At 39.1% G+C, this 27,731-nt stretch overlaps 1 protein-coding gene across 1 annotated transcript in view; it reads left to right on the top strand.

Annotated features, from left to right (window-relative positions):
- The window catches only part of ARHGAP21 (Rho GTPase activating protein 21), a 138,014-nt gene that overhangs the window by 28,438 nt on the left and 81,845 nt on the right, over nucleotides 1-27,731 (top strand).

Raw genomic sequence — 27,731 nt, 5'->3', positions numbered from 1 at the left:
ACCATTTCTCAGTTCTCCCATAGCCACGGCATGAACAGAAGTTTATGAGACATGGATTTATTTTGTTCCAAGTGGGACTTTTGGGTCTCTAGTACTTTACTTTATGTCCTATTCTCTCTGTTCTGGATTGGTGAAAGGATATTTTCATAGTTCAGGTTGTGCACAGTAGACTAACGTATCAGAAATTAGAGATGGAGAAGGTCATTTAGTCTGTATTTCTTCCAGCATAAGATTGATTCCTCTTCTCTCCTAATGGATTTACATTACCGTAAAAATATGGATTTTGAATGGCTACTTAGGGAATAAAAGAAGATAGATACTGCAATTATCTTTGCATATAAAATTCATAGTATCAGGAACCTACCAAAGCTGAAACTTTAAAAAAAAAAAATCAAGTACTTAGTAACTGGTTCGCAGTTATTACTAAACTTATTAGTTAGAAAACTTTCTAGTTTGAGGTCTAGGACCTTGTCAGGACTTCGCGCTGGCTAATCCCAAAGGAATATTTGAGTTGCGACAGAATCTAAGGATGTGGTGATCCAGTGAGCCAGCAATAGAAAGTGCTTTTGGACCTGCGTTGGCTTGGGATTTTGCAGGATTGCTGTTGCTGCTTTCCCTGTGGTTTACACTCAACAATAGGCCATTTAGTTGCTGGCATCACTCAGAAGAAGAGTTTGCAGAATTTAGCAGAAAATAAAAATGGCATGTGATCACGTCTCCTGGGGCCTTTATGCCACCACTTAAAATATTTGGTGGAAGACACAAACTCAGTGCTTTGGGGGCGAGGTGGCAGGTTCCGTAAGAGTGAAGAGAGTTGAAAAGAATCAGTTATAAGACAACAGGGGCTGGTGGAGGCTGTGGCAAACTGGAGAATCAGCTTCAGGAAATTGATGCCCTGTTGGACCTCTTGTTGTGAAATCATGTAGTTTTCAAGAGGAACTTCAAATTTTTTTTGTAAATTCATCCTAATTTTTAAGTGTTGGAGACTCATTCAAGTTTTTCAAAATACCGAGATCTAAGCAAAATACATCTGTGGCCAAATGTGGCATGAGGCTTCCAGGTATGTAACTTCTGGTGTCTAGAAAACTTTAGGGCAGCAGTTGATTTTATTTGAGTTTTACTGTTGAAGCTAAGCAGTGCCCAGAGATGCTGCTGGAAAGTTTATGATACAAGTAGGGAAGCATGGGAGAGAAATAAGGTGTAAAGGAAAAGGAGGGGTGAGGAGCAAGGGAGGCAGACCGAAGGAGCAGCAGACCACGTAAGTGATATGACGGGAACAGGAGGGCACCATAGTTGGCACAGTTCTCAGTTGGCACTTCTTGGGCATACTGCTTGGGAATTCTGATTGAGGGTCTGTTATTCATTGAGTACTTCTACACTGCTGTGGGAGGCAGTATAATGCTGTGGGGGAAGAGTACAGACTTTCATGCCCAAGAGTTGGATTCAAGGCACAGTGCTGTCCCTGGCTCTCTGATGGCCCCGGCATTACTCACTGACCTCTTCTTTCACATCTTTTGAGTACCTTCATCATGGACTTCTGTGAGCATTAAATCTGATGACCCGGATCCTGCATTTAACACAGTGCGTGGCATCATGGTGGTTAATAATGTTTATTATTCTTACTAATATATTCTAGGTTGATGTATATGTATAGGGGTGATATCATATGAGATCCATATTGGCAATAAAGAGATGGGAGTAAAGAGGTCCCATTAATTTAATTTTTTAAATTATAAACAAAATGCACGGTCACTTGTAAAAATTGGAAAATGTAAATTGATTTACCTAGTTCAATTATGCAGATACAACTCTTGTTAGTATTTTGATACACTTACTGCAGTATTTTTCCTGCCCACATAATGCTGTTTCCTTCCGTGCGTGTGTATTTTACAAGTTGTAATCATAGTATACACATAGTAACGTCATTTTTAATGGCTGTATAATATTCTAGCTAGAGACACACACTCTCTCTCTCTATCTAATAATCATTACAATATCTTTAATGTTTATTATCTATATGTAGTACATTATCATTATAATGTATTTAATATTTTATGTGTTACACTGTCAATATATTTAGTCATTTAACTGTTGCCGAACATTTAAATTGCTTCCAGTTTTTTGCGATTGTAAATAAAATATGGTGAATACCTTTGCGATTAAAATGTTTTCTTGTTTAGGATTACTTCTATAGGATACCGTTTCAGAAGTGAAATTACTGGGTCAGAGCGATATTTATTTGTTTGTTTAGTTTTTAGAGTGATAATACTTTTAAAGGGTAACTTTGATGAAATACATTTCTATATTAAGAAAATCTTAGAGACTAGAGTGTTCTTAGACTTTGTGAGAGATGAATGAATTTAAAAATTTTATAGATTATAATACTGTCAACTCCCGCAGCACCATTAGGAAGAGTGGACCCCATGTTTCTCTCTTTTTTTCCACCTTGGTATATGAAATTTCAAATGTTCTAATCAGTATTTAGAGCTGGGGCTGAATGGTGGGTGATAGTGGAACTCGTTCATACAAGAAGTTGGGCATTAAGGCTTCACCTATATGACATATTCTAGCTCAGTCATACAAGAAGTTGGGCATTAAGGCTTCACGTGTATGACATATGCTGTAACTCAGTTCTTGGTTTTCCCTCAAACCCGGTGACAATTCGTATTGCATGGCCACATATCTAGGGAACTCTGAAGGAATACTGGGAAGCGCCAAGCACGGAAGACCCTGGCATTATCATTCTCTGTATACGTTTGTAGAGAGCCATCTGTTTTTAGTTCAGCAGCCAGTCTGATCCTGCTAAACACTGGACTGTGTTTCTCCACTCAGAGCCGTCCAAAGACTGCCCGAGTCAGTCAGCATAAAAGCCATGGGCCCTGTGTGATTTGTTCCCCCTCCTCCATCATCTCCAGGACCTCGTGTCCATGGACATTTCCCTACTCTCTCTTCCCTAACCACACTGGACTCCTTGCTGTTTCAATCCCAGGGCCTTTGCTCACTCTTCCCTCTTCCTGAAATGATCTACTCTCAGACCTCCGCATGGCACGCCTTTTCGTTTTCTTGAGGTTTTTACTCACATGTCCCCTTCTCAATGAAGTGTTCTGTTCATATTCGTTGTAAAATGTTACAAAGGGAAAAATAACCATACTGTTAAAGAAGATATCGTTTTTTCTTTGAAAGAAGATTGTAAAAATGATTGGAAACTTTAATTATTTATTAGAAATAGTCATTCTGTGTAAGTTCATTTCAGACAAGAAAAGCCAGGCCAGAGGAATCTTGGATTAGATTCTTTGAGTTGGAAACCAGGAGATAATCATACTGATGGCCAGGTGTACATTTTTCATTTCTTCCTTGGGGAAACCAAATGGAAGACAGAAAGAGAGGCTGCAGAGAACTTTTTTTTTTTTTTTTTTAATTGCTTCCCCCTTGAATCTCCTTCCTCTTCTCCATCTCCTCTCTTCGCTCCTTGATTGTTAAGAAGCAGTTGGTAGGCTACGGCTCACTTTGTTCCTTCCAGCTGTTCGAACAAGCTGCTGTTTCTAACACCAGTTGAAGGAGGCTTTAAATTGATAAGCTAGGAAGTCGGGAATAGGCCTTTTGACACTTAAGGTACCTTAAATTCTTGCTGTTCATTAAGTGTGATCCGCAGACCAGTAGTATCCGTAGTATCTGTATGGCCGGGAAGTGTGTAGGAAATGGCAGATTTTCAGGTCCCACCCCAGACCTATAAAATCAGAATTTGCATTTTAACAAGATCCTCTGGTGATTGTCCGGTACATTAAAGCTCTGCCTTAAATGATGGAAAGAGTTAAATGTGGTTTTGTTTTGTTGTTTTTTTTTTTTAGAGATGCTTAATTTAACTTTTTCTTTAAATATTACTCTACATTGCATCTTCCTTTAAAAATTAAGGGAAATGTAAAGTATTATGGTGTTATCACTTACTAGATTATTTCAATAATTATTCTTATAAAAACTTGTAAGTGGTTAATTGCTCCTTCTTTGTTTTTTTTAATCGGGGAGCCTGAAAATGAGGACTCCTGGTTAAGGATCCCTAGGTTTAGCTTTGCTAGGCAGAATAGTGTAAACTGACTTTTTTCTTGGCTTGACCTCCAGGACAACCCTCTGTGCGGCTTTGTGGCATGTGTCTGAATCATCTCTGTCGTCTTTATGCTGGCTGCTCCCTTCCATACAAATGGCCTTGTACTGGACGTGCGTCAGTGCTATCAGCGGGAAGTAACACGGGAGAAACTTGGCGGCGGCCCGGGTGAATAGGGAATTAGCAGACACACTTACATGTGTCAGGAGCCACTACCCTTGCCACCGTGCACAGGTAGAGTTTGCAGGTGAGCTCAGGCAGGCTGGGAATTGAAGGAACGAGGCCTCTTAGTCATCGTGAGGGGAAATCCAGGCTGACCGCGGAGACATTGCTCTCGGTAAGACTGGAGAACCATTGACCTAAAGCTTCAGAACCGTAGCTATTAGAATTTTCGGTCTAAGGCACGGGAGGGGAAAAACCACCTCTATGCCCTATGCCTAGCTCCGTACCAGCGAGCCCCTAACATGCTGAAAAACGTCAGAAGGAGCTTTAGTTCAGTGCTTTGTGAGAGATAAAAATAGCTAACATTTAGTGGGTACTTACCGTATGTCGGACACTTTACATAGTGATGAACCCCCTTTAAATCTTACAACAACCCTGTTGAGATGATAGGATTTTCACACTCCTGCTTTACGGGCAGCAGATGAAGCGTGGGGTTAAGTCACTGGCCCAGGGCTACACACAGCTGAGAAGCTGCAGAGCCAGGTGCAGCCCAGGGAGGGTGACTCTAGAGCCCTCGCTCTTCGCGCCCACACGCTGCTGCCTCTGTCCTGAAGGACATCATCATGTTCAGTGCATCGGCTTTCAAAACTGGGAGCTCTAAAGCTATATTAAGAATGTGGAGTGAATGACAAGTTAGGTATGTATATATTTTCAGTTGATGGCCAATTTCGGGAGTGGTGGACAGAAGTGGACTGAGAAAGGACTAAGAGGAGCAAGGAGAGGGGAGGAAAGGGATAGGAATGTCTGGAATGGTAGATACAGGGTGCTGAGGGGAGATAAAAGGCTGCGGAGAGCAGGGTAAGACAGGTACGAAAACAGGAGGGAGAACTAGGTTTCGCAGTTAACTACTGGTGGCTGTGAGTTTTAGGTGCCTTTTGTAATGTGGGTTAGTCGATGAGTCACTTAGCTCTTCCTTTGTTCTGATACTGAAACTGTAGCATTGCTAATATGCATGTACATATAGGAATATACTTCGAGTTGGTGACCGTGTTATATAAGCGATGTAATTAAAAACTGAGCCAATGTGAGCAGAGCTTAATGTTGAAATAAAGTTTTAAAAAGTAGCATCATTAATGTCATTTAACAATATGCGTAGTTGCTTCTAAGCCAAAAAGTGCTTAAACTGGAATGGTAAACAGTTGGTTTAATTATGTACTTCATATCGATGGTTAACATTGAGCCAGCTGCCTCTGGATCGGTAACTAGAGGGTCCAGAAGCAAACTCTTGTCATGCCCATGTTTGGCTCAGATATTCTGCCTGGGCGCTCTGGTGAGGTGGGTCAACTCAAGTTTAAGTGAATAAGAAAGACGAAATAGAATTCTCTGAAGGAAAAGACAGATTTGTAAAGGACAGACTAAATGGTATGTGGGTGAATGGAATGGCAGACTCATCTGTTTTGGCCTTTTGATGGTAGTTGGACTTGATGACAAGGAGAAAAAGCACTAAAAATATTAGCTTTTGAATGTTACCTTTCCCCACCTTTGGGGGGAAACCATTTGCTTGAGGAAGTCATATGGTCCGGTGGAAAGAAAGAGCTTTGGACTAGGAGGAGAGGTTCCTGCATGTGTGCTGTGCTGTGCCACAGCGTGGTTGTGTGATTCTGAACAAAGCTGCTAATTCTGTGGACTAAAGTGTTCTATCTGTAGACTGATTAGATGGTTCCAGGGCTGCTTTCTTCTAGTTCTAACAAACAGTGATTTTTAGAAAAGCAAGGTATGCTGCTATATATTTGAGGAATGGAGTTTTAATGCCTGTGTTGTGCCGTGTTTATTCATGATTGAGGGGGAGCGTTGCTTATGTAGGGTACCGTTCATAGTGACTTTTAGTTTAGGTGATGAATGGGAAAGTCTGTCACTTAATACAAACTTAACGGTAGGTGCATTGAAGTGTGCAGTACCTACTTTTCCCAAGGGTGTCCAAACAGAAACAAATATAGGAGCTGTAGAATTTCCTAGTTTTGTCAACATGGTGCCTTAGAATTTCCCCCCAAAATGCAGTACATAATACTGTCAAACTCTAGATTCAATGTTTCGGCTTTTAAAATGGGAATTAGAAAGCTGCATTCATAATGTAGAAAAAAACATACTTGTAATTGATGGCTGATTTAGGGAGTACTGGAGAAAATGCTGCCTGAACAGTGAATAATAGGAGCAGGGAGAAGAAAAGATGGGATAGGAATGAGGAGAGAGACAGAAAAAAGTAAGAAAACAGAAAGCTGAGTAGGGTCTCTCTCTTTTCTTCTCCTCTTGCGGGAAGGCATCCTTCCCTTTATTGCCCTGTCCTACACCCCCTTTTGCCCCTTCACCCGGATCCCCTTTGCAAGTTCCCATCGCCCATCTTCCAGTAGCTAATAGCTTCAGCTGTCCCCCTTCGTTGCCTTAATGCGGTTTGTCTCTCTGGACATTACTCCTATCTTCTGCGGGGGCAGGTGAGAGCCAGTGACGGATGGCCTCTAGGAACACATGTTTTATCACCTGTCTCTGCAGATTCTGGGTTAGGCCCCCTGGATGCCATTCTAATTTTGATACCCATTTCCGAATTTCTCTACCTTGACTCTCAAAAGTTAACTGCTGCTTCCTGGACTCTGCTGTCCTGTGATCCTATCATCCTCATTCTTCTTAAGAAGCCCAGATCTAGACAGAAGATACTGTTGTCAGTGCGGCTGGCACGGGACAGACAGCTCCACGCTGCCCCGAGGAGCTGATGATCCACCTACTTCAATCCGTTCTCAATCGCCTTGGTAAATGCGGGGTCCTCGGGCCCTCCCGAGGAACGTGGTCAGCTGGTTGGTTTTCTGGTCTGACCCATTAGAACCGTCTAGCATGCCCAGTTCTCGGGCCTTGAGATCCACCCCTTCTGTCAGAGTCAGTGGTTCTGGCATCTGTATTTTATTTAATATGGGATATCACATCCGCCCAGCTTCTTGGAGCCATCCCTGTAGTGTATCTGAGCCTCTCCTGTCGTATTCCTTGCCTCAGTGTTAAATCCTGTATCAAGAAAGATGCCTCATCTTAACCATAATCCAGCTTCCTAGTCTACCCTTGATCTAACACCCTCAGAACTACTCCCGGCTCTGCTCTCCTGTATAACCATATATGTTGGTCTGTAGCTCCTTTGGCATATAATTCTTTCTCTTTCCTTTCCTTTCCTTTCCTTTCCTTTCCTTTCCTTTCCTTTCCTTTCCTTTCCTATCCGTTCCTTTCCTTTCCTTTCCTTTCCTTTCCTTTCCTTTCCTTTCCTTTCCTTTCCTTTCCTTTCCTTTCCTTTCCTTTTTTTTTTTTTTTTTTTTGTTTGAGTCTTATTTTTAAGCCTTATTAATGGGACCAGAGCAGCTTTAGTCTGGAGTTAATTTTGCCCCACTGGTGAGGCAGTATACTTGGGAGTATTTTACCTGGTGCCCATGACTTATGGGTTTTCCCCTGTCTGCCTGGTGGGAGCTGGCCCTCTTCCTTTCCCAGTGGGAGCTGCAGGGAGTGGTCCCTCCAGTTCTTCTCCCAGCTAGTTTCCTCATAAAGACTCATTAGTCCTAAGCCGAAGACTGGGTGGAGAGGACCGGAGCTAGCTCCCAGAGAGTGTTCGGAGCTCCCTCCCTGTGCCACTTTCTTTCTTGTACTCCTCCCTGTGACCTCTGGCCCCCGTGGCTACATTGAACTTAGGGGGCCACCAGGTGTGCCACGGACTTGACACTTTCTGTGTGGTACGCTAGGGCAGTATTGCTCATTTTATTTCCTTTTTTTTCCCCCTGCAATCACTGTCCTTTGTTGTCTGATGTCCAATGTCTGGAAACCATTGTTTGATGTATGTTGTCTAGATGGTTAGTTGTTTTAGGTACTAGAATGTGTTAGTTATCTACTGTGGAGAAACAGATTACCTACAAAATTCAGGGACTTAGAATAACAACGTTTATTATCTCAGTTTCTGCTGGTTAAAATTCCAGGCGTGGCTTCAACCGGGTCCTCTGGCCCAGAGTGTCTCAGTGTCTTACCAGGCCACACTCAGGGTCAGCCAGAGCTGACATCATCTCACGGCTTGCCTGGGGAGGGATCTGCTTCCAGCTCACTCACGTGGTTGCTGGTGGGATTCAGTTTCTCGCGGGCTGTTGGGCCGTGAGGGCCTCAGTTCTTTGCTGGCTGTTGGCTGGAGGCTGTCCTTGGTTTCTTGTCACGTGGGCCTCTCCAGAGGGGAGCTCACAAAATGGCAGCTTGTTTCATAAGAAGGAGCGAGGGAGAAGAGCCAGAGAGAGAGAGTGAGGGCAAGACAGAGGTCACAGTCTTTTGTAATCTAATCTTGGAAGTGACATCCCATCACATTTGCTGAATTCCATTCATTAGAATTCACCAAGTCCAGCCCACACTCAAGGGGAGGGGATTATCTGTAGGCATGAACACAAGAAGGTGGATATCACTGTTCTCTTTCTTCTTTTGTCTTTCTGTAGTTGGGATTGATTATAATCCATTTCAGAATTGGAAAGTATGTTGGGGATCCCCTCCCAAAGCCCCCTGGTTCGATGATGTGCTCAGAGGACTTACAGGATTCCGTATATTGCAGTACAAACTATGGTTCATAATAGCCAAGGACACAAAGCAAAACCAGCAAAGGAAAAGGCATATGGGACAAAGCTCAGAGAAACCACACAGACTTCCAGAAGTCTCTCCCAGTGGAGTCACACATGATGCACTTAATTCTTCCCCCATCAAAATGTGCCAGTATGTGTGAAATGTTGTCTACCAGGGAAATGCTTTTAAGACAGTGACCCTCTGCCTGGCATGGACCAAAATTCCAGACTCCCAGAAGGAGGACAGGTATTCAGCAGAAACCATGTTGTTTGCACGCACAGGTGAGGCACAGTGAGCCACTTTTGTCAGTTAGAGAATGCTGGGAACCCCCTCCTGGAATCCAAATACTCAGATGACAATCCAGGACCTACCTTGAAGCAGGCCTCTCTTAAGGGCGGCAGTCTCAGGCCTGCTGGGTTATCTCTTCTCTGCACAGGAGGGAATGGGAATTTATGTTAAGCTTACCATAAATAATGGTCATGAGTCAAAATACTTTGTTAAATGGATGATTCTGGGCCTATGCATAGTGGTGAGGGAGAAGTGGTGCTTTTTAGGGCCTTGAAATTAAAGGAGCTGAATTCAGGCAGTAACCCTAATTGTGTAGCCAGCTTAGAAAACAATGACGTTTCAGTGGTTCATTGATGTACATCTCTTGCTTCCACAGATACTGATTGAGTACCGGGTTTTTACATGGTTTCTGTGCTAGATATTAACTATAAAATGCCGAGCATGTACGTCTGTGTTCTCTGAGATTATAATCAAGTAGGGACGACAGACTGAAACAAACACAGAAATAAGTAATTACATATATAAAGTTTCCTTTATGGGAAAAGAAAATGCGCATTTTCTATTGATTCAGTACAGTTTTTTATATATACCTGCTTTGTGCTACTGTTCCGGTGTGAACAAAATAAAGTCCCTGCTCTTATGGCTCTAACATCGTAATGGTGGGGGGCGGAACAGAAAATCAATCAAACAAGCAAGCAAGCAAATGTATTTCAGATTGTGATAAGTGCTAGGAGGAAAAATAAAGCAGAATGGAGTGATGGAGAGATAGAAGAGGTGGTCAGGAAAAGCCCTTCTGAACAGAGTAACTTCTCTGAGTAGATGATGTGTAGGCAGAATCCTGAAGGAATTAAGGAAGCAAGCCGTATAAATATCAGCACTCGGGTAGAGGGAATTACAAAGATAAAGCCCCTAAGATGGAAAGAGCTTGCTGTGTTTGAGACTTTGTGTGGCAGGAACTGGGGAGCAGGGGGAGAGGAGGTAGGGAATTAGGTCAGAGTCCTATCCAGGACCAAGGTCATGGAGGGTCTGTAAGAGTTTTGGATTTCCTTCCCAGTGTGATGGGAAGCCTATTGTAGGGTTTTTAGCATGACAGTAACATAATTGGATGTATATTTTCACAAACATGTAAACATTTGAAATAGAAATATAGAAATACACAGCATGCATAAATCGTAAATACATAGCTTGAGGAATTTTACAGTGAACCCACCTGTGGATCATTGACCAGATCAAGCTGTAGCATCCTGTCAGCTCCTTAGTAGCCTCTGTTATGCCCCTTGGGGTCATTTTTCTCTCCTTTAAAGATAATTACCATATACCAGTTACCAAAACAGGTTTGCCTGTTTTGAATTTTAGGAATGTTGTCATATTATATGTATTCTTTTGTGTTTGACTTTAACTTAGTATTATCTTTTTGTTTATTTTTTTTTAGAGAAGGGGAGAGAGCGAGCATGTGCAGGGTTGGGGGTGCGGGGGGGGGAGGTGCAGAGGGTGAGGGAGAGAGAATCTTAAGCAGGCTCCACGCCCAGTGTGGAGCCCCACACGGGCTTGATCTCATGACCCGAGCTCATGACCTGAGCCAAAGTCAAGAGTTAGATACGTAACTAATTGAGCCACCAAGGCACCCCTACTTAGTATTATCTTTGAAGTTCATCCATGTTGTTGCATTAGCGGTAAATTTGTAAAATTTTATGCATAGTAATTCATTGTATGAGTATACCATGATTTATTTATCCATTCATTTGATGGACACTTGGCTTGTTTCCAACTTTTAGCCTTTACAAATAATGCTGCTGTGAATATTTTGAACATAGTTTTGTATGTGTGGATTTCTGTTTAATCTATATCTAGGAGTGAAGTTACTGGGACACAAGATATACACATTTTATGGCCAAACTTTAACAGATACTATAAGCAGTTTTTCAAAGTGGTTGTACCAATTTAAACTCCCTTCAGCAGTTTCTGAAAATACTATACATCCTTGCCAATAATTGATTGCCAGTTAAAAAAAATTTCTCTTAGGTATTTTGGTATATGGTTAGTAGTATCTTATGGTTTAAATTTGCATTTGTCTGATGACTAATGAGGTTGAGCATCTTTTCTTAGCTTATTGACTGTTTGGATTCCCTCTTTTGTGAAGTGTCTGTTCAGATCTTTTGCCCATCATGCACTAGCTCTAATATCTAATGTTACCTAATATCTTTGAGTATACTGTTAAAAAACTCATAAAAACAGACTAATGTCATCCAATTTTCAGTTCTTTGAGTAGCTCTGTTTGAGTAACAAAAGCAAGTTAGTATCAGTATCAGGCCTTCATTTGTCAGACGTCCTTGAGAACCACTTATTAAATACTTTACTCATTGACACTATCTACTTGAATATAAAGATTTTTAAAGATATTAGATCCACACAGAGAGTGAGTGGAAAATCAGTTTTCCAAAAATAGGACTAGTTTATAAGAAGATAGACTCTTAGTTCTTCCTGTGGAAATGATAATCATTTAGTTAAAATTTGAATTACTTCTACAATAGCAGTATCAGTATCATCAACAAAAATCTGGAAGTTGATTTAGGAGACGGTCCAGCCAGCTAGTATTTAAACAAATGCCCTGTCTGGGGCACCTGGGTGGCTCAGCCATTAAGCGTCTGCCTTCGGCTCAGGTCATGATCCTGGGGTCCTGGGATCGAACCCCGCATCAGGCTCCCTGCTCGTCAGGAAGCCTGCTTCTTCCTCTTACACTCCCCCTTGCTTGTGTTCCCTCTCTCACTGTCTCTCTCTGTCAAATAAATAAATAAAATCTTTAAAAAAATAAATAAATAAAATAAAGAAATGCCCTGTGGCATCCAGTGCAACCATAAGCACCTATACTATAACCAAAGCAAAGGAGTGTAAAGGAAGTAAAAAACCCTTCTTTTAATATATAATTCCCTTTTGGTTGTTCAGGCTAACCTGAGTGATTAATGTTTCTTATTTCTAACTTAAATTTTTAGTAAAGTTTATGGTATGTTGGATTTGTGTTTTTTATGAGCGTTGTATGTATTTTATAATACTTTAAGATCCTTCTTGTATGATATGCAGCTGGTGTATTTATGCCTATTTAAAAATTGTAACAGTTTGTATTTTTAAATGGCTTTAGAGGCTTTAAATTGTTTATTTTTGCTTTTCTTATATACTGTTAAATCATTTCTGTGTTTTAGCCAATTAAAGGACTTTTTCTATGTGAAAGTATTATCTATTAAAAATGATCCATTTTATAATGTAGTTTCCAGAAATATGTTGAAAGGCAGTTATAGGACATAAATTATGGAGTGATTAAAATAATTTATTGCCTTCCAAAAGGCTTTATCCCAGAGTTCCTCTAAATAGTAAGCTCCACCACTGCCTCTCAAATGTGTATAAAATACTTGTTAATATTTAATCATAACTTTTTATGAACAAATTATGAAACAAGGACCTCTTGCATTTGGAATTTTTTATATAGCTGGGTTTTTGAAGTAAATAAAACACAGTTGAGTTTGACTAAGAAATAGTGATGCATTTGAAAGGGCATATGCAGACTGTACGTTACTACATTAGAAATTGGATGGCAGCCTGCTTGCTCCATCTCTCAGCCCTGTCTTCCCCAGGGGACTATGGATGCTGTTGGTCACGTCATCTTGTTTTCCTTTGCTGGACCTGGCAACTCAAAGCTGGATGTCTCTGCCTGAAGTTAGGGTACATCCCAGTGCTCAGATTGCTCTGAACCTGAGACAGTTTGGCCCCCCCCCTTCCCTGAGCGTCTTGTTGTCTACTCTTTGAGATCTGGGGTCTGTTTCCCCACGTGGTCGCTTCTGAGTTCCTGTGTATTTTAAGCTCTTTTTCTAGTTCCCAGGGATTTTGCTTTGATTTCTACAACCATATTTTAAGCTATTACTGTCAACCCTCATTTATAATCTTGTGCGAGAAATGTGTTCTGAAGTCCAATGATGACATATTCTTTTGTAATTCAATCTTAAGCTGGAGACTCTGTATATTTTTTCCATGTTATTTATATTCTAGCTCTTTAAGAATAGGATGTTACATGCAAAGATGTTTAGTCTTACTACTAATGAAAGAAAAAATTAAAATGATAAGTACTATTTTTCATCTAGTATATTTGCAAAGATTAAAAAATGACTACCCATCATACGCTGGAATATGGATACCGCAGGTTCACATGTTGTCAGTGGGTTTGTGACTTTGTTCTCTGCTGCATAGATAGCACTTTGGAATTTTGTATTTATTTATTTTATTTTATTTTTTTTAAAGATTTTATTTATGTATTTGACAGAGAGAGAGATAGCCAGTGACAGAGGGAACACAGGCAGGGGGAGTGGGAGAGGAAGAAGCAGACTCCCAGCAGAGGAGCCTGATGTGGGGCTCGATCCCAGGACCCTGGGATCACACCCTGAGCCGAAGGCAGACGCTTAACCACTGAGCCACCCAGGCGCCCCATGGAATTTTGTATTTAGAACTAAAACAAAACTGTTTGAGCCAGCAAATCCATTCTTAGAAATTAATCCTAAAAACTACTCATGGTTTTTCATAGGTATTGTCTATAAAGTGGTTGTAATAGTAATAATATTAGTACTAATAGTAGAATAAGAAAGTTTAATGAACAGTGTACATATTTAAAAGAGAGAAGAATGAATAAATAAAATGTGGTTTATTCATATAATGAAATATTATTCAGCCTTCAGTGTGCAGATAAATATACTAACATGAAAGACATAACATATTAAATAAAAATAAGTAGATTTGAAGAACACTTTTCTAGAGTGTATATTTGTATACATTTACATACAAAAAAGTCTGGAAGGAAATATATACAGCAAAATATTGATGTCAATTTTCTTTAGAGGAGGAATGGTAGATAAGTGAAATTACTTTCTATTTGCTTAGCTTTATTTTCTAATTTGTCTTTAGTGAACATAACATATGTGTTTAATAAACATAAATTATGAAAGGAAACAGAAAAATAGGTTACCCATTAGCTGTTATCCCCAAATTGCTAAAACAGTCTAATAGTGGTGTAGTGTAGTGGAAAAGTTCCAGAATTAGGAGACTGGAAACAAGTTCTAGTCCAAACTATGTCACTAATTAGCTATGAGACCATCGGCAAGTCTCTCCGGGCCTCAGTTTCTGTATTTGTGAAATAAATTGGTTGAACTAGATCTCTGATTTCTAAGCTCCTTAACAGACTGTTACAGTTTCTGTAGAGCTAGCAGAATGGGGCAGGTTTCTGTACAAACTCTCCCTGCCCCTCTCCCCCAAACAGAGCAGCTCTATATATTTGATACTCTCTATACTGAGCTGCTGTTTTAGGCTACCTTTCAACCAAAGGTAAGGGAAAGGAAAAAAGAACCCTATTTCTTTTTTTTTTTTTTTAAGATTTTATTTATTTATTTATTTGACAGAGATAGAGACAGCCAGCAAGAGAGAGGGAACACAAGCAGGGGAAGTGGGAGAGGAAGAAGCAGGCTCATAGCGGAGGAGCCTGATGTGGAGCTCGATCCCATAACGCCAGGATCATGCCCTGAGCCGAAGGCAGACGCTTAACCGCTGTGCCACCCAGGCACCCCAGAACCCTATTTCTAAGATTCTGTAATTCTAAGCACTTTTTATGCTACTTCCTTTACGCTTCACACCATCTTTCTATTCACTGGGATACAAGTTCTTGACAGATCTTACCTTATGTATCAGGATGCTTATCAGGATGCCCTTGCACTCCTGGAAATATCTTGGACTATGATGGGCTACATTCATTGAGAGCTATTGGGGAAATGAATACTTCATGTCTGATGTAATACTCTCTTCCTGACCTACCCTACTTCAGTTTGGACCCTAACGAATAGTTTGGGTCACCAGTAATTGTGTAACTTTTGGCAAGTTACTTAACCCCTTTGAGCTCAGTGTTCTATATTATGAAATATGGTGAATGACCAAGTTGGATTATATTATCTCTGTGTTTCCTTCGAGCTCCATCAAGTTTTGTGAAATTCTGTAGTCTCCATAGTTCAGTCTAATGAAATTGAGTCAAGTCCTAACATTAGTTGCCAATGTAGTGTCATTAAAAACCCTAAATTAACTTAGATTTGGAAAATTTATTTGTATGTACATTTAAAAAGATGAGTCCCTGACATCTTAGACCATTATAGTGCTTCAAACAAATCACATGATACGGGTCTGACCTTCTGTACCTATGTCTTCTTTAGCCTGCATACATGCTCAGAATTACTTGTATCTGGTCACAGGGGACTGTGTTATTCAGTGGTAGCTAAAATGAACTGAAATTTAAGCTTAAATTGGAGATTCCTGTCTGCCCAAAGGGTAGGGATATAATTGTTTTTGACCTAGAAATAAAATCTGTTCTCTGATTCAGAGTAAACAAGATTTTATTCATATCAGAAAATAAGTAGCTTCTGAAAATAACTCATGTTGATAAAGCTTCTTTATAAGAAAATATGTGTAAAAATAGACATCTATATTTGAGTTTATGTGTATTTCTCTATCTTTGTCTATTTGTTATGAAATAAAGCTGTATATATTTACTGTCTTACTTGAGAAATATGGGGAAAAAAGTGAACAGGAGCAATTCCACAACAAGATTTTAAAGTAATCATTTTATTTTTTATTATTCTTGTTTTATGTAAAGTCTACTCATTTAATTCTTTCTGTCACGTTTTTGTTGGGTACTGGACTAAGACATAGACCCTCTCCTCAGGAAGCTGCTCAGTGATTAAGAAGACAAATGTATAAACAAGTAATTATAACATGGTAGGATATGTTCTATAGTAAGAACGCTCTGTAGGATAAAGGGCCTGGGAAACTGCTTCAAAATATTGGAGTTCACTGGTTGGGGAGTTCTGCCCCAAGTTACGTTGGCACTGAGAAGGGAGTGGACCATTCAGCACAGATGGAATTTTCAGAATACAACCTGTTAGCAAGGCGCATGCTACACAACATTGAAGATTGTTGGGAGAAGTTATTAGCCCTCTCAAGCATGTCCATCATAGAAAATCTGTGAATTGTGTAGAAACAAGAGGAAACTGGCCCTAGATTCTGAAGATATTGTGTGTGTTTAAAATAATTTTTATCATACTCTTTTATATCTTACTTTTTTCCTTACCGTTGTATTTTTGGCATGCGATTCATTTGCCATGCCACCAACAGTTTTTCATAATCATGACCTCAGTAGCTACATCATAATTTTATTTAACTGTTCCTTTCTGCCACTGTTGTTGGACATTTAGTTTCCAGTTTGAGTTTGTAATATCCTTGGAATGAACATCTTATATCAATCTTTGCCGTCGTCTCTTACTTTGCTAGTGATTAGGTTAAGAGGTAGAAAATTTAAGTCTCTTGATAAATATTGCCAAGTAGATTTACAGAACGGTTGTGCTCCCAGGTAGAAGTGTATAGGAATTTTCTTTTGATTCCATCTTCTGTAACACTGTAGGACCACGTTGATGGTTTTTGGAGTGTTTTTTGTTTGTTTGTTTGTTTTTTTAGGTGGGGAGGGGCAGAGGGAGAGAATTTTAAGCAGGCTCCATGCGCAGCACAGAGCCAGATGTGGGGCTCGATCTCATGGCTCTGGAATCATGACCTGAGCTGAAATCAAGAGTCAGACGCTTAACAGACTGAGCCACCCAGGCACCCCTGTTTTTAATTTTTTTTTTTCTGATCAATTTTAGTGTAGTACCTTTTTTCCATGTCCTTCTCTATGTGGAGAGAATATTGTTAGTAACAGTCTTAACTAAACTTGAGTTCAATAAAGTAATTCCCTTCAGAAATCCTTAGCAGAATAGTGTTTTGGAACTTCAGAATCTTTCCTTTATGATTTGAAAATCTCATGAAATGAGAATTTAGGAACTGATTAACTTCATGTCTAAGAAGACGATTCTAACAGTAAAGTACTGTATTTGGAAAAGAGAGAGGTTTGTTTCTTGCCCTAAATGATCAATTCTGTCATTGCATGTTTATGGTTAACAGATACTTTCTGGCAAGCTAGCAGCAGATGAGGAATGGAACTAAAACTATGTTCCTTGATTTTGGTAGTTATGTTTAAAAGGCAATAGATTATAAATTCTATTTATAATCAGATAGGCTTTGACAATATGGGCAAAATGCTGGTTCTTGTATAAATTGTATTGAACTGTGAATATTTGCATAATATAATGCTCTTGTTTTGTTGTATGGCTGTATGCTAAATGTGATTGACCACTACTGTATTCTTTTAACTGTGCATTTAGTAAATGATTTATTTCTTTCCGTTCTTTGGTTCTCTCCTGCCTTTAGGAGTTCCATATTTATTAAAATGCAGAAAAGGGAAAAGCAATTAAGCAGAAATTTTAGTACTGATTAATACAGTACTGTACATGGTTTGTGGGAGAAGTACGTGATTCTCTGGTCTTTTAGCTAAATAAAAATAAATACATAAATAAATTTATGTAAAGCAGATATAAATAATTTTGGCATTCCAGTTCTCAGTCATTATTTGGTATAAATCTGTTCCTAGTACGCACAGAAGGTGTTCAACAGTCAAACCGATAAATTTCTATGAAGTATTTTTCCTGGGTATTTAGTTTGGAATTTTGTTTCCTGTAGAATCTAAATTATCTAAGGTTTTATTAAAAAGAAATGCTTCAGGGGCACCTGGGTGGTTCAGTAGGTTAAGCTTCCAACTCTTGATTTCCACTTAGGTCATGATTGCAGGGTCCTGGGTTCCAGCCCTGCATCGTGCTCTGCAATCAGTGGGGAGTCTGCCTGAGAATCTCTCTCTTCCTCTGCCTCTTCCCCTGCTCTCTCTTGCTCTCAAATAAATAGATAAATATTTTTTTAAAAAAAGAAAAAAGGGGCGCCTGGGTGGCTCAGCCGTTAAGGGTCTGCTTTTGGCTCAGGTCATGATGCCGGGGTACTGGGATTGAGCCCCGCATCAGGCTCCCTGCATCAGGCTCCCTGCTTGGCGGGAAGCCTGCTTCTCCCTCTCCCACTCTCCTTGCTTGTGTTCCCTCTCTCGCTGTCTCTCTCTGTCAAATAAATAAATAAAATCTTAAAAACTTGAAGTATATAGCAGATCATTCTTCTTTATGGATTTAAGTATGCCATGTAACATAAGGAGAAAATTTTGTTAGATTAAATGAGTACTTGAGTTAGTTTAATACGTAGTTTTATTTGCTATTAATAAATGGACTGATGAACTTTTAAAAAAATGCAATATTATTTAGAAGTCCTGAGTATTTTAAGGTTTAGCAAACATTCTTTATCTGAAAAACTTAGTTCCAGGGAAGTAACTCACAATTTCACTAGAATATATAAGAATACACATTTTTGGATAGAGAGCTATTTTTTACAGAGAAGATCTGTACAATTGGAGTGTTATGTTTTATGACTGTGGGAAAGTCACTTTACTTCTCTGAGCCTCATTTTTAAAAAATGTAAATTTATTTCTTCTCAAAGTTGTAATAACAGTTAAATATGGCAACACTGACATCACGTGGGTGAGGCTCTGTAAATGCTCACTGGATGTTATTTGAACTTCTAGCATCATTTATCCTCATATTTAACTGTAGTTAATACTTCAAGAATTTTTGATATAATGATGTATTTTTTTAAAGATTTTATTTATTTAGGGGGGGAGAGAGAGAGAGCATGCACCTGCAAGAGTGGGGAGGGGCAGAGAGAGAGGGAGAGAGACGAGCAGACTCCTTGCTGAGCTCGGAGCCCGATGGGACATGGGGCTTGATCCAGGACCCTGGATCACGACCTGAGCCAGAGTCAGACGCTAAACCGCCTGAGCCGCACAGGAGCCCCAACGATGCATCTTGAAGTAGAACTGTTTCCGCTCTATAAAGTGGAATTTAGGCTTTTGTTTGTTTAGGAAACAACCCTGCAATGTGTGCCGTGCATGCAAAATACTTTATAAAAACATTTTCCATTTGATTTCTATTTCTCTAAAGCCAAAGCCATAAATANTCTTGAAGTAGAACTGTTTCCGCTCTATAAAGTGGAATTTAGGCTTTTGTTTGTTTAGGAAACAACCCTGCAGTGTGTGCCGTGTGTGCAAAATACTTTATAAAAACATTTTCCATTTGATTTCTATTTCTCTTAAGCCAAAGCCATAAATATTTTTTTTAAATGAGAGATGAGTTTTAAATATTTCCAAAGATAGCACTAGGGGAGTACGAGTGAAACTTTGAGGGGGAAATAGTGAACAAAGTCTGTGTGTGGTCAGAGGGAGATAGTCTCATAAACCATATGTCCCTCTTGGTGAAGTAGGATGATAAGAATAAACTATGATAGTGTCTGCTTATGGCCTTCGTCCAGATCAGATTTCTGAATTACACATTGAAATTTACTATATTAACAAGCCATCTTCTGGCATTAAACGATAAAGGTAAATACCATAAAGAAACCATCTAAACAGTATGTAAACCTATGTAAATGCCTTTAGCAGGTATCTCCTATGTAAATACTTGAAAGAAACTATGGTATAAAAGATAAAAGATATGCTTCCAATGGGAAGATGTTCTTAGAGCCTTATTTTTTTTGAAACTGTAATAGCAAAATAATGGGAAAAAGCCCTATTTCCATTTATAGGGTAATGGGTAAATAAGATGTGCTATATTCACAATGGAATTTTATACATCAGTGGAAATCAGTGAACTGCATCAGAGATTGGGTAGCTATTCATCAGCCCTTTCCTCCTCTTTCTGGCCAATAGTTTAGTCACATTCTCCAGCCTCCCTTAATTACTTTAATGAATATTTTAAATAACAGAATTAGAAAGTAATGTCAGAGACCGTTAAAGAAAAAAAAATGGACACAGAAAATATGCCAGTTAGATTCAGTTATACCTGCTTCTGGAATCAGAGTAGTAAGGAGGGATTCCTTCAAATTATAAGGAAAGTTTTACAAATGCCAGATGGCACATGAGAATTTTCATTCCAGGTATTATTTTGAAAGTGATTTCTCTGTTTTAGCAACTGAACTCAGACTTTTCCCCTGTTATCATGAAGACTTTTTTTTTTTTTATTAGTCACAAGGAGGACCAAGGGGGGAATTAAATAAGTGTCATCTAAACCCATCAGCAGTACTGATAAAACAACTCAGGGAATATACCCAGGAAATGGGCCTGAATGGATCATTGATTTTGAAGAGAAGTATATTCTGATTTTTACCCTCCTATCATTTTTTGAAACTTATANAGTGTTTAATTTGAAATATTTTAGACTAAAGTCATCTAGGTTTTTCAGTTTCTTTGGTCATCTTTTATCTCTGAAATATTAAAATATCTGTCNAAAACAACTCAGGGAATATACCCAGGAAATGGGCCTGAATGGATCATTGATTTTGAAGAGAAGTATATTCTGATTTTTACCCTCCTATCATTTTTTGAAACTTATAATATTGTTATGAGGTTATATGTGTCATAAGTAAATTAGAAATAACTTTTCAAAGTCATAATAGTANCCGAAAACTAGAATTAATTCTTAGAAAACCACATGTAGGTACACCTAATATTCAACATCACAGTAGTTCCAGTTGTTATCCTTGATTGGCAAAAAAAACAAGCAACAAAACAACTTTAGAACTCTATGCCCAGAAGCTGCAAGTAAAGGGTTGCCAAGCATACTTAGCATATAAAAAACTATTCAAGAGTCTTAGCTCAGTGGGAATTTAAACAAACAAACCTCTAAAAACATATTTCCACATATATTGGAAAATTTTGCGTATCAAGGAAGCCCAATATGTGAGGAATAATTCCTTATAAGATTAACTCTGTGGTATTAGGACTATAGAGGAGATACTTTAAAAATAAGCAATATCTAGGTGTGCCTGAGTGGCTCACCCAGTTAAGCATCCTACTCTTGGTCTGGGCTTAGGTCATGATCTCAGGGTCATGAGATTGAGCTCCAAGTTGGGCATTGGAGCCTGTTTGTGATTCTCTCTCCTCTGCCTCTTCCCCTCCCGTTTGCTTTGTCTCTCTTGCTCTAATTCATAAGTTAATAAATACATAAATAAAAGCAATATCTAAATGATCATTGTGGTTTCCTTTCTGCTCATGACAGAGCAGAAAGAGTCGGCTAGCTCTGTCACTTACTAGCTGTTTGCTTTTGACAGATTACTCAACCCCTGTGAACCCATTTCTCCATCAGACTTGCTGTGATGTATGTAAACCTCTCGTAGAAAGTTTAATGAATATTCAAGATTTTGTTTTTTCCTTCAGACAAAACTGTGTTTTATATGCTGTTCTCCTGAGTATCTGAAAAGTGTTTTCATGTACATTTTGGAAATAAGCCATTACTTATTGATCACCTCCGTGGGTTTTTTTAAAAACAGTTATCTAGTGCTTAGTATGTGTGACGTACTGTTTTAAACACTTTATAAACTTTAACTCATTTAATCTCATAAGAAGCATGTGAAATAGGCACTATTGTTATTATCCTCATAGTAAAGATGAGGCACTGAGGCACAGGTATGTTAGGGAACTTGCCCAGGGCCCACAGCTGAAGAATCAAGGACGCAGGTAGACTGGCTTCCAAGGCCATGCTCGTTCCCCCTGCACATGACATCTCCCTAAGTAAGGAAAGAAAAAAACATCAAGCCAGATGACAGTCGTAACTACGAGAACACTTTAAATATGTAAAAGGAAAGCAAAATCTAAGAGCACAGACATTCGAATCTTGTGTTGTGTTTTCTCAGCAAGTGACATCTTAAAAAGGCGTTACTTCAGTTTTAAAATGTCTGGTCCTAAAATAAGGAAGAAAATCTTACTTTAAACAACTGGTACTACTAACATTGTCAGTGATAAGATGAAATAAAACATTTTCAAAGAAGTAGGAGAGGGCTCATAATCTTAGGTATATGGTAGAGTCAATATTAGAATATTTTAAAGTGAACACAATATGAATGCTTTTTTTTTTAAAGATTTTATTTATTTATTTGACAGAGGGAGAGACAGCCGGTGAGAGAGGGAACACAAGCAGGGGAGTGGGAGAGGAAGAAGCAGGCTTCCGAGCAGAGCAGGGAGCCCGATGCGGGGCTCGATCCTAGGACCCTGGGATCACACCAGCCGAAGGCAGACGCTTAACCACTGAGCCACCCAGGCGCCCCAGTATGAATGCTTTTGTAAGCTTTATCATGAATGACTCCTGGAATATACTAGGAAGCTATCTCTATTCTACTTAAAGTATAAGTTGTTACAAAAGATAGCTGGGGGTTTATGTATTTATTGTGTGTACATTCTTTCATAACTCTGGTATTTAGTTTCATGACAGCCCAAGATAACATTTAGACTTTGTACTTTTTACCTGAGCTTTTTAAAAATATCTTTATTGAAGTATAATTTACATACTGTAAAACTCACCTACTATTGTAAGTGTACATTTCAATTGTACTAAATTTATACAGCTGTGAAACTTTGATCACCGTCTACTTTTAGAACATTTCCATTATCCTAAAAAGTTCCCTCGTGCCGGTTTGCCTTCTCTTCTGTGAGGTTTTAATTTCCTTCATTGATACATGATTGTTTCCCCCTTACACCTTGTTTCACTCCTTTAGGTTGCTTTGTCTAATGGTTATATCTGGGTTTTATGGAGTTAGTTTTTGTCCTTTATTTTGGCTTCTTTTAACCTTGAGTTATTATTTATTCAATCAAGTGACCTTGTTATGAAGTCTTTCAGGGGATCAAATGACAGTTCTTAATCCACAGGAATTTAACTGCTATTATTCTAGTCGCTGTTTTATTCCTTGCATCTGATGCTGTTGGTACATGAATGGGTGCTCATGGTGGGGAGGTGAGACGTGTGGAGAGGGGCATGGATTAGGGGTCTTCTTCATGGAGGGATCTGTAACTGCTGTGTCCTTCACCGTGTGCCTTGGTTTGCCCTTCTTATAAAATGCAACAGATCAAATGGCTCTGTGGGTAAGTAGAAGAAAGAGTGGAGAAGGCACATATGTGTATTTCTTTTCATCTCCTCTTTCTATGTGGAAAGAAGTATAACCTTCCCTTCTGGCCTGTAGGGAAAAATAGGCTGGAGAGGATTCAGTGTCACGTTGTGGGAAGACAGAATAACAGAAAACAGAACTGTGTTGCATTCAACAATCTTAAAAAGTTTGTAGGGACCAAAAAAGAAATTGCTTGTTCTCTTCATCCCGTCCTCACCATTTTAGTGAAGAACTCAGTAGAACAAGACATAGCAGGCTTAGTTCAGAACTTGAAGCATGAAATCATAATACAAGAGGGTTATCTCTATATTTAAAGGAAAAAGAAAAGAAAACTTGAATATTTGGGAGGTGTAGGGCCAGATCATGATAATGCATTCAATATAAAATTAATACATGTACAATTTTTAAAGCACTAAAGTTGGTCCTACAGGAAANAAAGCACTAAAGTTGGAGTACTACAGGAAAGTGAAATTTAAAAATACAGTAAATTAGATCAAAGAGCTGTTGGGGAGAAGAATGTGCGCAGGCTACAGAATAAAAGAGATGAAAAATAATATGACACAGAGGAGATATTCTAGCGTCAGATTCGGGAAACCATGATTTTAATTCTTGCCCGATACTAGCCAGCAATAATCTCAGATAAATCACTTAACTAATCTGGGCCTCAGTTTCCCCATGTGTAACATGAAAGAGTTTATTGATCTTAAGCCTTGAAGAGTCTTTTGTGCTTTTCAATTATATAATGAGACGGCAACACATGAAAAGATGTTCGTTACTAGCCGTTGGGGAAATGCAGATTTTAATCACAGTACCTATCACTGCACACCTGTAATAATGGCTAAAATAAAAAATAATGACCGTACCAAATGCCATCGAGGAAGCAAAGAAACTAGATCACTCATACATCCTGGGAATGTAAAATCATATATTAACTCTGGAAAACAGTTTAGCAGTTTCTTACTAAGCGAAACGTGCAGTTACCCTGGGACCCAGCAGGTGCGCCTCTTGGACATTTGTCGCAGAGAAATGGAAATTATGTTCACACAAAACCTGTATATGAATGTTTATAACCTGTTTATTCATAGTAGCCCCAAACTAGAAACAACGGATATGTCCTTTAAAAACAACCTGTGGCCATCCATACCATAGGGAGTACTCCTCAGCAACGAAAAGGAGGAGCTGTTGACACGTGCGGCAACGTGGCTGAATCTCCAGAGAGCTATGCCGNTTTATTCATAGTAGCCCCAAACTAGAAACAACGGATATGTCCTTTAAAAACAACCTGTGGCCATCCATACCAGGGAGTACTCCTCAGCAACGAAAAGGAGGAGCTGTTGACACGTGCGGCAACGTGGCGGAATCTCCAGAGAGCTATGCCAAGTGAAAAGAGGCAGTCCCAAAGTTTACTGACTATATCATTACACGTATATAACATCCTTGAAACGACAAAATGATAGAAATGTGGAACAGAGTAGTGGTTGCCTAAGGTCGGGGATTGGGTGAGGGGGGAGGGAGAGGGTGAATTCGATTATGAAAGGGTCACAGGAGAGATCCTATGGTGATGGAACTCTTCTATTTCTTGAATATTGTAGTGAATATACAAACCTGCACTAGTGATAAAACTGCAGCGTAGAACTGAACATAAACAGGATAGGAGTAAAACGACTCTGGGTGAGATGAATGGATGATCCATGCCATTACCCTGTTGTGATATATACTATAGTTTTCCAGGATGTTACTATTGAGGGAAATTGCGTAAGGATTAAAGAGATTCTTCTGTGTTATTTCTTACAAATGCATGTGAATCTATAATTATCTCAAAATAAGAAGCTTAATTTAGATACAAATTATGTATATTTTATTTACCCTTGTATCCTCACTGGGTGGAACAGTGTTGGATACATAGTAGGTGCTCAGTATTTATTTACCGAATAAATTGAGGGGGAGGGCTTGTGTGCATGTATACAAGATTCCCTCATTTGATTCACAAAAGGTGGATCCAGTCACCACTTCAATCTTTTATCTATTTGGGTAATTCAGTCCAGAATAATGACCTTTATCCTGCAAACTTTAATCATATGATCACTCTGAGACTCAGCTTGATTCTCCCGTGCTGACGTTTGCTGTTACTCCCTCTTTCTAGCAGAATCCCAAACTCCTAGAAGGAAGGATAAACTAAAATGCATTTATGACAGATTAGTTTAAAATGCACAGTCTTCATAGATGGCTTCAGTCTTGATTATGGTAACTGTATAAGTCTTAAAGTCTTGTACTGCAAGTATACCAATTTTGTTCTTTTTCAAATTTGTTTTGGCTATTTGGATTCTTTTCATCTTAAAGTGAATTTTAGAAACCGCTTGTTGACTTCTGGGATTTTGACTGCGATTTCATTGAGTTTCTAGATCAATTTGGGGAGCGTTGACATTATAGCAATAGTGAATCTTCTGAATCATGAACATTGTATATCTTTCCATTTATTTAGATATTCTTTTAATCTCTCAGCAGTGTTTTGGAGTTTCAGTAAATAGACCTTGCAAATCTTTTGTCAGATTTGTCCTTAAGTATTTCATATTTGAACGATATTTAAAAATTTTTTCAGGTACCATTTGCTTATTGTTAGTATGTAGAAATACGGTTGATTTTTGTGTAGTGCATACTACTCTCCTTTACATGCTATTGAGTAGAACTTGGTCACCGCTGCCCTCCCTGCAAGTTTGGCTGGAGAATGTTACCATCTAGCTATCTTTTCAGAAAGAAGAGAAAATGAAATTAATGAATAGCTAACTAGTAACAGTCCAGATGTTGACTATGTGATGAAAATATTCAGGATTTAGAAGTCTCTCATTTATTTTCTTTGTAGTATAATACATTTTTTATCATGCAAAAATTGCTTTCAAGAGCATTTTTAAGTTTTAACACCTCCACATGAAGCAAATCATTGTAAAGGAATAGATAGGTTCACTAGTGAAACATAATAAAAAATAAAATTAAATTAAGCACATTCCAGTATTTGCTGTTTGATAAAGGTGACATTTCAAAACTGCTGAGATGAACTTGGAGTTGTAATTTAATACAAAATCTTAGTAGCAATGCGGATGTAAGTTTGAGATACTAATCTATTAGATTGGGGAGATATCTGGGCTAGAGATAAAAATTGGGAGTCATCTGTATATAAATGGAGTTTAAAGCATGAGACTGGATGAAATCACCAAAAGACAAAGTAGAGCTAGAAAAGTCCATGGACTGAGCCCTGGGTATTCCCAGGTTCAGAAGTTTAGCAGGTGAAGTAGTAATAAGGAAGACAGAAGAAGTAGACTGTGAGTTAGGAATAAAATCAGAATGGAAAGTCAAGTGGAGAAAAATTTTCAAGAAGAACAGAGTGATCATTGAGCCAATTGATAGGTCACATAAGACAAGAACAGAAAATGGATTGCTCGGTTTAGCAGTGTGGAAGCCATTGGTGACCTTGACCAGAGCAGTATCAGGGAATTGTGGAGACAAGGGGATCCAAGAGAAAATGGCAGGAAAAGAATTGGAGAGAGCAACCATAGTCAACTTTCAAGGAATTTTGCTCTAAAGGATCAGCAGACAAACATGCTGGTAGCTGGAGAGGGCTATGTGGTTCCACGATTTTGTGGTTATTGTTTTAAAATTAAAGAATTCACATAATGTGTGTACGCTGATAGGATTGTAGTGGAGAAGATAGGTGATGTGAAAGAGAGGGGAGAATTGTGGGAACCACATCTTTGACTATTAGGAGGGATCTAGTACACAGGTAGGGGCCCTAGAAGAATGAGCCATCGGAGCAGGATTGTAACGGGAAGGAAGGTGGGAGAACGTGGACCCCGCTGCAGGTGGTAGGTGGGTAGGGAGTAGATATGGCAAGTGATTAAGTTCTCATCTCATGCCTCCTGTTTTTTCAGTGTAATAGAAAGCAGGGTCATTAGTTACAAGTGAGGATGGGGGAGAAGGGAAGAAGTAGTCATCTAGCATGAATGGACTGGAGAGGACTGTATTATTATTGACAGACAACACTGAAAGTCTCCCTTGAGGTTGATGGAGAGTGAAAGCAGCTTAGTTTTTTGTTGTTTTTTTTTTAAACTCCACTCATGTTCGGCTGCCTGGGTACAGGTCCAGGGTAGGCAATGTTAATTATTTATCCAGCATTAGGTTTTGTCAGGCGACTTTGAGGAAGTATGAGAAAGGCAAAGGAGCGAATTGAAGCTAGCTTACGAAGGAAGTGAGAACGTGGGGTAGTGAGGGACAGGGAGGAGGTGGGGCAGCCCCAGATTCCAGATTTAGAAGAGCTGAGGAATGAGAGAGAATGAAGAGTGGGATCTTTGATTTGAAAGTGGAGAAGGTTTTCAGTTACGAACAGATGAAAACCAAGAGTGGAGGAGAGGAGATCAAAATACTGGGTGGCCAGGATAGTGGAAGGATTATCTATGTGGATACTGAATTTGTGCTCAGAACTTGAGCTATTAGTTTCTAATTATCTTTTGTTTCTGTTGGACTCTGGCAAGTTTTAGTGTTCTTACTTAGTAATGAGTTTCATGTCTTCTGTTCTTTCATAGTTTCTGTTTCATGGTGTTAGCCA

The sequence above is a fragment of the Ailuropoda melanoleuca genome, chromosome 15 (genome assembly GCF_002007445.2).
Source record: "Ailuropoda melanoleuca isolate Jingjing chromosome 15, ASM200744v2, whole genome shotgun sequence".
In the NCBI taxonomy this organism is placed as follows: Eukaryota; Metazoa; Chordata; class Mammalia; order Carnivora; family Ursidae; genus Ailuropoda; species Ailuropoda melanoleuca.
The sequence above is the reverse complement of the archived record's forward strand: the minus strand, read 5'-3'. Positions and strand labels throughout refer to the sequence as shown.